Source organism: Podarcis cretensis (assembly GCF_951804945.1).
Source record: "Podarcis cretensis genome assembly, chromosome: 12".
Classification (NCBI taxonomy): Eukaryota; Metazoa; Chordata; class Lepidosauria; order Squamata; family Lacertidae; genus Podarcis; species Podarcis cretensis.
This window is the reverse complement of record NC_137181.1, coordinates 41092228-41105414: the sequence shown is the minus strand read 5'-3', so window position 1 is coordinate 41105414 and position 13187 is coordinate 41092228. Positions and strand designations below refer to the sequence as shown.

Here is a 13187-nt window from a genome sequence, read left to right as displayed (position 1 = left end):
TGTGTGTGTGAAAGAGAGAGAGAGAGAGAGAGCGAGAGAGCGCACACTTAGAATGGTAATTTTTAGTTGGTAAATTAAAAATGAAATACAGTATCCTTTGCTCAGAAATCAGTAGCTTATCGAACTCAAAGACATCAACATACTTTTCGAATTCATTTTGCTCTGTACTGCATGGCAAACAAGACTATTGCTACTAAAGGTTGTACAGTGGTGCCTCGCAAGACGAAAAGAATCCGTTCCGCGATTCTCTTCGTCTAGCGGTTTTTTCGTCTTGCGAAGCAAGCCCACTGACGGCTTAGCGGATTAGCGCTATTAGCGGTTTAGCGGCTTTTAGCGGCTTTTAGCAGCTTAGCGGCTTAGCGGATAAGCAGCTTAGCGGCTTAGAAAACGGGGGGGGGGGGAGGAAAAAGAAACCACAGGAACTCGTAAGACATTTTCGTCTTGCAAAGCAAGCCCATAGGAAATTCGTTTTGCGAAGCACCTCCAAAACAGAAAACTCTTTCATCTAACGAGTTTTCCGTCTTGCGAGGCATTCGTCTTGCGGGGCACCACTGTACTATGTGCAAAGTCCTGGCTACACCACTATCCCAGCAGTATCTTTGTCTAAGCAACGTTAACAGAACATGGGTGGAATGCGAGTTTGACCCATAGGTTAAATGGAGTGAAAGCTGTGTGAGTTTGATAGGTGATTTAACAGCAGCCATTCTAAATCAAAAGTATTGGTTATGAAGTGACAGCCTGCAAGATACTGGAACTGTCATATAAAAAAGAAGGAAGGAAGAAGGAAGGGAATTTCAAAGAACAATTGGCTATACATTCAGCATCAGAAAGCAGAAACCCAACAAACTCAAGATTTGTGAACTATGAATGTCCTCGGATAGTAAGTCGTTTCGGCAAATTTAAAAGCTTACTGCATATTCAAAAATAAGGACACACAATTCAGCCAAAGTTAGGCACTTTAAAACTCCATTAATTACATTGGGGAGAGCTTTAAGTACATCTTCAACTTTCACATTGACATCCATTGAAATTGAAATGACAGTGCTCAAGTTGAGTAGACCCTAGGAGTATTAGATTTGAAATTTAAAATGTAAACATTTCAATTATGCAGTCTTTAATTGAGATTTTTTTAAATAAAGAAAAAGAAATCATTTATATATATATATATATATCTGATTTTTGTTGTCATTATGTCAACATAATCTCTTGCAATTGCATTTTTAAATCTTGTGTCATTGAGTATTCTGTAATATCCAGTAGCAGCTCTTTCGCTTGTTATCCTTAATGGAACCTATTCTCAAGCTTCTTGCCCCCAAACTAATGAATAAAGTTTGTGAGGTACTTCTGGAACAAAAAAACACACTAGTTTCTGCAGTGTAGATGTACTGTTTCTCATTAAAGTTGTGTGTGCAGAGGAAATAAATATGCTAAATAGTACTTGCAACTTACACGTTGAGTGATTTAAAAAGACTTTTTGCATTACGAACCACACTTCACCTTGGGTATATATATGGTTGCTCTCATGGTTTCATATCTGTCCTTTAAATTCTGATCTTCGTCCTGCTTTTGAAATAGCTGTCCGAGCCTCAGACCTACAGTATGGGAATTGATGCCAAATATGGATGTCTTCCAGTCCATTCATACAACAGAGGGGGAAAAAATCTATGGTTTCTTGAGAGAGCCATTGATCAGTTAGTGTAACTTTGATTAAACTTCAAACATGATGCTGCCACCTCTGAAATTCACATGCCAAACAACTTATATCAGTGCTTTTGCTTCTGCAAAATGAGTTCTAAAGGTTTGGAAAACAAATATAATCAACCACTGTGAAACCGTAGTGCACGATGTAATGCAGGGTAAGAAAAGTTGATCCTGGAAATCAACCTTCATTCACGTAAAACAGGGGTCAGCAACCTTTTTCAGCAGGGGGCTGGTCCACTCTCCCTCAGACCTTGTGGGGGGGCCTTGTGGGGGGGGCATATTTTGGGGGGGGCGGAATGAACGAATTCCTATGCCCCACGAATAACCCAGAGATGCATTTTGAATAAAAGCACACATTCTACTCATGTAAAAACACCGGCAGGCACCACAAATAACCCAGAGATGCATTAAATAAAAGGACACATTATGTAAAAACACGCTGATTCCCGGACTGTCCGCGGGCCAGATTTAGAAGGTGATTGGGTCAGATCCACCCCCCGGGCCTTAGTTTGCCAAACCATGACATAAGGGCTGAGAAATTTATTAGAAGCTCTTTGCTTAGGAGCTACTTTTTTAAAAAGTCCTTCCAGAAATCATAACCCCTTCTGGAACAAATGAAGAAAATATTTCTCGAGACAGGAAGGGAAGCTGTTTTAGCATTTCTGCCACCGGTGTGCTTTAAGTATTGTACTCTATGCCATAGATAGATATATCTGAAGGTTGTTTAGGTCAGCTTGTTTAGCAAATGTAAAGTGATCCATCATAAAATAATACAAAAGAAATGGGCTAAACATATGCTACTAGGGTAATCGCAAACATTTGTGTTCAGTTAAATTCAAGTAGTAACTAGCAGGCTAATTGTTATCAGTCTACTCTGTTTTCTTAACGATGTGTTGACTGCAAGAGGAATGGAAATTATTAAGGGAGCACAAAAGGGGTCATAGATTGTATTGCTTTAAAAAGTAAATGGAGCAAGGCACTGTCAAATGTTTTCACTGACTTCATCTGAGATAGTATCCACAACATGCCGCTTTTAAACAAACCTGGGATGTGCAGCACCAATTTTCTATTTTGAAACTTTCCAGCTACAAAGAAAACTGTCCAGGTATAACCAGTGCAATGGTTTGCTGTTGAAACTTTGGTCCGATTGACTGTAGCAGAAATAGGTAGATCACTTAGCAGAAATAGGTGGAACTCAGCAGTGCCTCTGGTCCAGCAGGTGTGTGATCTCCCGCCCCCCCCCCCCAAAAAATATTTTATTGGCACCCCTGACCTGGGCAAAATAGTGTTATGAGTTCGGTTTTGATCTTTTATGGGCGAAGCTCTTGACAAAGTATTTTAATGTCCACAAGAACAAAACTCAAAGCAGAAGATCAGTAAATGGGAACTAGGATTTGAGTCTCAGAGCTGAAGAACTATTAATCAGGCACCAAGCAATAAGAATGGGGGAAATGGCAGGATTTAGTGGCTGGCAGCTTAGTTTCAGTTAGGACTCTACATCCAATACCCCTCAGAGACACTTTTTGTTATGACTTATGATCAAACATTACAGCCTTCTTTTAGTGCATAATGAATAGCCAGCTTGACAGCCTGGTCAAACACTTTAAGTGTGCCTACAGCAAGGGAGCTGAATCTTTCCCTCTGAAAGTGTTAAAAAGGCACCTTTCTTGAAATTAAATTCCATCAATCACTTTTCATTTTTCTGATAAAAACCAACTTTGGACTATCTGACTTGTAGCAGCAGAAACAAATATGAAACCCAGCTTCTCTCCCTGAAAATCTTGCAATGGTCAGCTATTCCATTAAATTTATGGTCCGAGACCACGTCTTAGAATACTAAGATACTAATTCCTGCAATTCATCTGAATGCATGTACTCAGTTACTCTGGTTGCCTTGTTCCTGTTTGGATGTTCTTGCTATGACATCTCATCAGTCTTCATAAATCAACACAGGAAAATGATATAACTTCCCTTTTAATCAGTGTATGACATAAAATGGTCACTCAAGTGCTATAGGCAGGTTTCTGTAACACTTGCCCATTTGTAACTGCCTGTCCATAAGACAGGGCTCTAAAAAAACAACACACTAATGATTTTGATTGATGGGGACTGCAATCCTATGCGCAGTTGCCCACTGAACACAGTGTGAGTTATTTCCAGCTAAATATGTGTACGATTTCACTGTGAATTAGAAAAGCTCACACTTTAAAATGGTCAACGTCTGTTTTGAAAATCAAGCTTATTGTATGTGTTTCCAACAGAGCACCCAGAGGAAAAAGCAACAAAAGTATGTTTTCACTTGTGTTGTGAGAATTGTGAGCGGTGAGGTACAAAGAAAGAAAATGAGTGGAAAGTGAGACTGAAAAGTGGTTTAACATTGAGTTGAATGCAATGGTCCCCCCGCCTCTTGTTGCTTGCAAGAAAGGATATGCATCCTAGAAATCTATGACAGTAACACTAATGTATGATTAAAAACACCATTTGGAGTTTATGTTCCTACTCTTAAAACCAACATTTTTCATGGTTAATCTTGTACTGCAGCCTCCCAAATAACAATACTGCTATTGAATCTCAACCCAGCACTTAACCTTGTGTTTAACCTTGAAGCCAGAGTCCAAATCGAAAATGTGTTTCTTTAACAGCGCAGCTGGGACGAAAATGAGTATGATCCTCTCTGCTCTTGATTGTAAGCTCTACTTTTAACGCTCAAATCATTGTCCTTTGTCCTGATTTTTAAAATTGATTTCCCCCCTCTTCCTCAACACACAAGTCTCATTAATTAAATGGCAAGAGCAGCAGCTTGCGCCAGCAACACTTTCCCCTAAAGCTCCTTGAGCAGAGAGAGCCTTTCATTCATAGTTTCTGAAAGCAGTTTCTATTTCTGCCTCACTGAGGAGAAATCTATATTATAGGCTTGAAAGGACAGCTTCCAAATCTAGTCAAAACCAAGGTTACTTAAAATAGATCCAGAATAAATTGGTTCTCCTCCCCTCTCCTCACTCGTTTGCAGTCATCTTCCTTTAAATGACGTTTATCGGAAAAGTTCCCCAAATTCATAAAATTGCCTCATCCTTCCTCACCTTGCTTCCCCCCCCCCCCCAGCTCTTCACCTCCAACTGTTGCTCCTGCCAGTTTCGTTCAGTTAACTTCAGCACGGATGTATGCATCCCATTCCTGCAGTTAATTTCTTTCAGGATTGATGAACTGTGCATCGAACTGGAGGGACTCATGGCTGAGACAGAATACAGATTCCATTACAAAGCTGTGTACTACTAATTAATAAAAACAAGTCACTTCAAGACATAGTCAAATCAGGTTTTGCTGGAGAGCACAAGATGCTGAAATTCCTGGCCTGGATGGATTTCTGTCTCCCTCCCTGCACTTTCTATTATGCTCCTAGGTTTGCCTTTCTCCTTGCTTTCCTCCAACACAGCAATAGACTACATGGGCTAAAATAAGGAGATCTGTCGTATTTCTTTTTGCAACAAGAGCTGTTTCATGTGATACTTTTAGTGTTAATGTCCTGCATTTCTAGGATTCACCTCCTTCCATGCATGCAGCAAGGGGGAAAATGGTATTCCCACACAGCCCACATTATCTTCTTGCTCATGCCATGGGTTGCATGCTGAGTTGCCTTTTCACAAACCAAAGGACTTCTGCCACCCGCCAAAATGGATAGCAATTGGAAGAAGGGTAGGGGATGAAGGATAGCTCAGCATAAGACTCTTAATCTCAGAGCTGTGGGCTCAAGCCCCATGTTGAGTGAAAGATTCCTGCACTGCCAAGGTTTGAACTAGATGATCCACCTGGTTCATTCCAACTATAGTTCTGTGGTTCTGTATGTTTCACCAGTGCCCCTGCAGTCCCTTATGTGAACGCTCACATTGTTTGAGAGGACCCCCCTCCAAGCTTCGAGAGCAGATTTTCAAGAGCAAGGGTGCAGCAGGCAGAAAGAGAAATAGGTAGAAATTGCCTCCCTCACCTTCCACCAGCAGGTCTGTCTCATGAGCAGAGTTTCACTCTCGGGAGCTCCAGATCCAAGCTGATCTTCGTATGCATTGAGTATGACTGGGGGTGTCTTCAATTTGTAGTTAAAATACTACAAACTTCCTGTTTGTGATTAAGAGTTTGTTTAAACTTTTATTAGATTGTAGAAAGTGTTGTTGCATTGCATCTGCATTCTACATAAGTGGAAAATTCTGGCAAATTCAGTTCATGAATTCGTATTATTGTACGCACTGTGGGTTTGCACAGCAATCTGTTCGTGTAACAATCAGTGTTACATGCACTTTGTAGGCATGGTTTATAGAGAGCTTTGTATATCATAATTCTGAATTGATACTAGAATGCTGTTTTAAGAAAGCCCTGCAGAATTTGGACTGCCAGTGTAATATGTATTGTAAAAGCTCCCTTCCTCATTCTTAGGACGAGACACCGTGCTCTTCTCAATATGCAGATTTTGAATACTGTTATGGGTTTGTAGGTGCCAGAATTTAATTAAGGCTTGGGGTGTTAGAAGCTAATTAAAATAGGCTAGTCTCCTGTGTAGGTGATATCTAGAACCATGTGTGTTCTTGAGATGTGTGTTAACCACTTTTAATCCTCTGGAATCAGTATGTGTGAAAAGCTAATTGCATTAGGCAGACTTCCTAAACTGTATTAGACATGCCTAAATCATAGGAAATCAACACATGTTAAGAGCCAATTATGTCAGATTTCCTTTTGAGGTGTTAGCCTGGGGGTGAGCCATTTAGGTAACACAAAGAATCAAAGGTGAATCTCATTTACAAATAAGTGGACTCCCTCCCTCCCTCCCTCCCTCAACTGAGCATTTTGTTTAAAAGATAGTGCCAGTTTCAGGGAGAGCTTTTGGAATTGCAGTTAGGAAGCAGCAGGCTGGGGAGAGAGAGAGAGAGTCAGAGAGCAATGATGTTGGGGCACCTATGGGAAAAGCCAGAGCCTCTTGGAGTATGCATGCTGTGCACTCCTCCATTGTAGGCTCAGGTTGTAGGTATGCGCAAATAAACCACATATCACAATGGCACCACAGCCTCTGCTGTGGCTCATTTCCCCCCAAAAGGAAACACAGACCCTGGGTAAGTGCCTAGAACCCCTGGGATCTCGCACAGTTCTGGAGATAGAGGTGACGTGTAACAATATTCTTCAAAGGTACAGACAAGTGGGTAATATAGCAATGTTTTTATCTAACGATTCCAGGTGTTTCCTCTATAAAAAGCAGGGTTTTTTTTCTGTTTCTGCAAGGTAATACATTTGATGTAGTACATTTGAACTAGTAAAGTAATGGAAAAATCCTAAGTCGGGTTGGTGGGGGGGAGAGTGGAGCAGCAGATCTACCTTCACATCCCATGCTCTGATGAGCAGGGAGTCCATCTGCTGGTACTTGTGAAAAAACTGCAGGCAGTAGCTTTCTGCCCACCTGGGCACAGCTAGGTCCTTCACCATAGGGGAAGCGCAAAACCATTAGCAGCACTCCTCTTTGCCAGTGGGCGGGGGGCAGCAGGAAGAAACCATTCCTCCAGCCATCAGCTTTATGTGTGTGCGTTAGGATTGTTGGTTAAATAATAAAAATTCTTTTTTCCTACAAAAAATAAAAGTAGCTTTCCCTTTGCTTCTGTATTGCCAGAAATTGTAGACCTCTATTGACTCAATGACTCATCCTTAACTTTCCAGTCCTGGCAGAACTGAAGGCTCCCAAGGTTGCTCAGAAGCATCCATTGCTCTCAGGAGCTCCAACAGATTTTTATTTGTTCATTAATTAACTTTCTATCCTCACAAAGAAAACCAGGGCAGAAAAATAAAATAAAGAAACATTTAAAAACATGTTAAAAGTTAAAAATAAATAAAAATAAATCACCAGCCCACTCCTCATAGCGTTCTAACTGAAGTTAAATTTTATAGCTTTAACTGGTTCTTGCCCTTTTGTATTGTATCCTTGTAAGTTATTTAGAGACAATTGTGGCTAAGCGGCATATAAAGTGTTTGAATTAAAATTAAAACAGCTAATTACTACAAGGAATAGTATCTTTCAGCCATCAAATCCCCAGGTAAATAGGAATGTTTTTAAATTCCTCCCTAAATGTAATTAGGGCAATGGCTGCACCTCTTCAGAGAGGACATTCCACAAATGGGGAACCAACACTGAGAAGGCCCTGTCACTGGTCAGAGCCAACCAGATTGAGCCAGGAGGAATGAAAAACTCATAGAGCTGCCCATGACAACATATGCCTTAAGACTGAAGCATTTGCTACTGCAAGGAATCAGATCTCACCTATTCTCGCAGACTAAGTTTAGTGATGGGGAGCTCCCAGGCAAATCAGGTACAGTCTATCCCTTATGAACTGGCCTTGTTTGGCCCTTATGAGCTTCAAGTGTTTGAACCTGGCTCCTAGGGGGCAGCTCTGGAATTCCATCAGCTTGAACACTGCAGTTAAACAATCCCTAGCATCAGCTCTTCTTCAATACAGTATGTGTGTTATGTAAGCCTCTCCTCTTTGTTTTTGTTAAGGCCTGATGAGAGGAGCTTTGGTCCCCCTTTCCAAATTACCGGTAAATGGGCAAAGACTTAAATGTTCATTGTAACACTGCACAGAATCTTCTGGTGGTTTTTTCCCCCAGATCAGAACTGATTTATATAAGGCAAGATTCTAATTGCAAAAAAAAAACCACAGAGAGGATTTATGTTCATAGCACAACGAAAATTCAGAAAGGTATATTTGGGACACAAAATTAATCTCATGTGCTTAGCTCCTTTAAATAATGTTCCTCTTTTAGTAGGTGTCTTGCACTTTAATGGGGGGGGGCATCAGATACTATTTATGTACATTCTGGTACTGTTTTAGTATGAAAATAAACTTTTGGATTTATGTTTGCCACTTCATTCAAGGTTTACTCCTTTATAGACTTCCTAAGAGCTCTGTTTATATTAGGATTAAGATCAGAAAGAGAACTGTTGTGAATTCTAATCATCCCTCTTTATTGGATGCTGACATCCTGTTCCATGCGATATTAGTGTTCCTGGCAGTGCCAAAGCAGAGTGGCGACACTTGCAAGAATGAATAATTACTGCAGGTCATTAGTATGAAAATAGCATGATGCAGTTTGCCCACATCACCAAAATAATTCATTTCACGTGTGTACTGAATGCATTTCCAACTTCCTTCCAGATCTCTGAGTCACTGCATTATGTCTTCAAGGGCTGGGATGACACACTATACCTATAGCAACAAATGCTAACGCAGTTCTTCAGATGCTCAGAGTGAAACTGACTCGGGATTTGAGTACCATTTGGTTTTCAGTGCTGCCCCCCTGCATTCAGGGCAGGATATGTATTAAGATTGCAATGTAATTGACTTAACTGGTAGGCTAATCAAATCCTCTTAAATGAGCTGGTCAGGCTACACAACTGAAGATCCACTGAATTTGGACAAAGAACAAATAGGGGTGATTTTTTGAACTCATATCATTACCAAGGCTTTTGCATGGTACCAAGGCATTTGATAATTGGGCTTGTGGTAGTTTAACATCTTCTTTAATTTTTTCCGCTTTCTGTCAAAATACAAAGGCTTTGTATTTGCTGTTGAGACCAGAAAATGTTATTTCAGTGCTCCCCTTTTTGAAATGCACGTGCATGATGCGACAGGTGGTTTTAAGTGTCAAATTATGTTAACCAAATGAATTGATCAAGCGACACTGGGATGGAAAATGGCAGGAGGGGTTTTCAAGGAAGGAATAAATGCTCTATTCTTTCTCCTTTTACTACGCTTCACACCTTTCCCCCAGAGAGCATGACTGACTACTCTAATTATACTGCATGATTATATCTCCCGCCTATAGAGGCAATTTTTGTTTCACCTCTAGGGTTGTTAGAGCTGATTGTCTCCCTGCATGGAGAGATGACTTACACTTTAATCATGTTGAAACCGTAGGTCTAAAAATTCCAAAAGGAAAATCACAGAATGAAGGAAAGAGAAACAGAGTATATTCCTGCCGGTTGAAATGGAGGAATTGGTTCTGTGCTACCAGTGGTAGACAGTTACCTGCAGAATATTTCTAGGGAAAAAAGCCTTGTTCAACCTAAGTATAAAACTCCTAAATATTATAGTTCTCTTCATTCTTCTCCCACAGGAGGTCATTCCACAAACTCAAAGTGTCTCAGAATAAGAGCTGGTCCTCATTTGTTTCACTTCAGGGCTTCAGACAGATTGGGGAGGCGTATTTTGGCTGAACCCCAGAAGGAAAATGAAAGAGAAAAGGCAGAATGATTAAGGGAGAAGGCCAAAAGTGATTCAGGGGGGAAAGGAGGGGGGTTACACTTCTAGCATGGGAAGTGCTTCTTGCCTTCATTTTTTTTTTCTATTTTCCTTTCTTGTGTAACCCTTTTATAAACTGTTTTTAAAGCCACTGGCTTGCTGACAGCTTCCATAGCGTGGTGGCAAGCAGCAGAGCTCTGGTGGCTACAATTCTTCCTTCATATTGATTCGCTAGGGAGGGAGGAATAATAGTGGTTGCAGCTTGATCTGCTACTGCTGCATTGCTTTAAATGATAAAAAGGCAGGGAAGACGTTTCAAAGTGGGGGGAGATTTTCAAGAAAAGAAGGGGAAGTGGCAAGAAGCTTTTTGTTCTTTAAGAATTGCAAGGCCGCTGCTCCCAAACCCCTTCAGGAGCTGTTTCAGTTGTCAAAGTTTTGAATTAGGGGTGGCTGGTTTTTGCCCATCTCTACTCTTAGCAAGTCTGCCTACAGTCCTTAGGCATCTCCAGGCACGGCTGGGATTGCTCCCTCTCCGATATCCCAGAAATCCACTGCAGGACTGAATAGTCAGTACTGAGCTAGGCGGACAAATGTTCTGACAGTGTTACCTTGATTTACAACCATAATCCGTTCCAGAGGTCTGTTTGTAAACCAAAACAGGTTGTAACCCAAGGTGCGCTTTTGCCAATGGGGCCTCTCCCCCAAAATTGTTCGTAATCCAAAATAAAGGTTGCAAACAGGGACATGCACTTTCAGGTTTGACATGTTTGTAATCCAAAACGTATGCAAACCAAGATGTATGCAAACCAAGGTACCACTGTATAAGACAGCTCCCTATGTTCCAATGCACCATTCTCCCGATTTTTCTCCCACAGGAGAAAACATATGTGCACATGTTGCCACTTTGCACATGAACTTGCCTGCACATTAATATCTGTATCTGAGTGTCCCTACCATAAATAATCAGGCAGAGGCAACCTGGAAACACACTTTTTTGGGTGGAATGCTCTTGCCCAGGGCGGCTTACCTGCAATTGCAGCAGGGCAGAGACACAGAACACCTCCCTCCCAACACCAGCGTTATCGCAACTTACCTGGATAGAGCTGAGGCAGGGCAAGGCAGCATGGGACTGTGTAGGTGCACCCGTGGAGCAAATCCTGTGCTCCTGCAAGTCCTCCCACACATCTCCAACTAGGCTACCACCCTGCCCCACCTCTGCCTTGTCCATGTAACCTGCAGCAGTGCCACCAGTTGGAAGGAAGCTCCACCCTACCATGCTGGCAGCTACTGCATCACCTACTTCGATTAATTTTCAGTGGCAGTCTAAGTCTTATCTTTACTTGCCCAGACTTCCCATTTATTTTAGAGCAGCCTTTTTTGTGCTTTGTCACTTCTCTGCTGGCTCTGTTTGCATTTGTAACGTTTGATCTGTTCCACTGTAGTAGTTTTTTTTGTCTTTGATTGAAAGCCAAAGACATTTTGATTTTAAACAAAATAATATCAACAGATAAATAAAGATCAGGGAGATGGCACAGCAGGATCAGGGTAAAGCGCCACTATCTTTAGATCTGACTCTTGCCCCATCTCTGCTCTTGCTGCTGAAAAAACAACAACCCCCAAGTGATCCAATCATAGTGTGTTGAATTGCTTGCCCTGTACTGAAGCAGCATCTAGGGTCATCGACGACACAGAAGGATGCACCACTTTGGTACCAGTGAGGCAAAAACTTATTGTGTACTTCATGTCTAGGTTACAACTTGGGATGAGGGATGGAGTTTAGGTTTTCCGTGATATTCTGGTGTGCTATAGCGGTGCGGCTTACCACTTAAGTTGATCTATAGGTCAGGGCCGTGAGCTCTCTTTAACCCAGAAGTAGTCTGATATACATAGTATTTTGTGTTTCTCATATGTAAATAGCTACTTCTTACTTATAAACCTCCAGACGGGCCAAAAAAGACAAAAACGTGCACCGGTACAATTGGTTTACATGTATTAATGTGAAAATATGCACACAAACACACACACGCATATTTCAGGAACATTATCGTGATTCAGCGTCTTTTCACCAAGCTATATAGTGAGGAATTCTGAAATACAGTGAACATAAATCTGTGGAATAGGAAGCCACTCTCCAAATGGGGTGGTGGATTGTGGTAATAGATTCCCACATGTAAATGTTTTATGTACACGTACACATGCTCCTAGATATTTTTTTCCCCTTGTGTCAAAAGTTACACTGAATGTTAACATATTGCAAAAGAATGTTCAGCTTGAAACCCATTTGGATGTATTTTGTTCAGTAAACTTCTACTTGCATTAGGTGCTCTTTGCTTGGATTCTGGATAAATGACATACTTCACACAGAACTACATACCCCATAAGTGTCCCAGAAAAAAAGGAACACCCCATTTTCTCGCATGAGAGCACGGTGGTCATTTTGGGTGTCATGATCTTGCATGATTTTGTGCCGAGATATTGCTGCCAAAAAGCAACCCCAAACACATTGGGGGGGGCCATGATTTTGCACGGCACCCCAAAATGTGCATTTTGGGGCACCATGCTAGCATAGCTCCAGAAAAGCACATATTTTTGGCTCCATGATCTCACGCAGCTCATGCAGGAGCACAGGCGGGAAGACATACGACCTGGTTTGAGACCTGGCTTGGGGATTTTCTATTCTATGAAAAGTATCAGTGAGTTGAATAGACAAGGCTTGCAAATTTGTGGCTGAATGCTGCCCATTAACCAATTATTGGATGGATTTGTTTATTCTTTTGCCTTATTCATATACTGATTCATTTTGATACAGTTTGTTAATTTTTAACATTATTGTTGTTGAACCACTTTGAGCTCAACATTTTTGTTGAGAAAAGCAGAATACAAATATCATATGCAGAAACATAGTGGCCAAGCAGCTAGCAGGCCACACTACTCAGCTACAATTTACTTTGGTAGACCACACTCCACAAGTAAAGAGGAATTGGATGCTATCATTTGTCTATCAGCAAATTTATATAAATATTACTTTTTAAAGGAACATTCTTTGGCATGTGCTTTCAGCAACATAAGATCAGTTGCCTTCCTGTTTCATGAACACTGTTTTCTGCTGCTCAGACTTGGTACAGTGTTCCTGGCTCCCGTATTGCATGCCGACCAGTTTGCTAATTTGAGGTCCCAGGAGAAATTCAGATTTAGAACTAATTAAAACAAATTCAT

At 41.2% G+C, this 13187-nt stretch overlaps 1 protein-coding gene and 1 long non-coding RNA gene across 18 annotated transcripts in view; one reads left to right on the top strand and one right to left on the bottom strand.

The window, feature by feature from the left end:
• Positions 1-13187, bottom strand: part of LOC307199555 — a 118384-nt gene that overhangs the window by 77335 nt on the left and 27862 nt on the right. The gene's annotated exons all lie outside the window — the stretch shown is intronic.
• ZNF385D (zinc finger protein 385D) overlaps positions 1-13187 on the top strand; it is a 421068-nt gene that overhangs the window by 391715 nt on the left and 16166 nt on the right. The gene's annotated exons all lie outside the window — the stretch shown is intronic.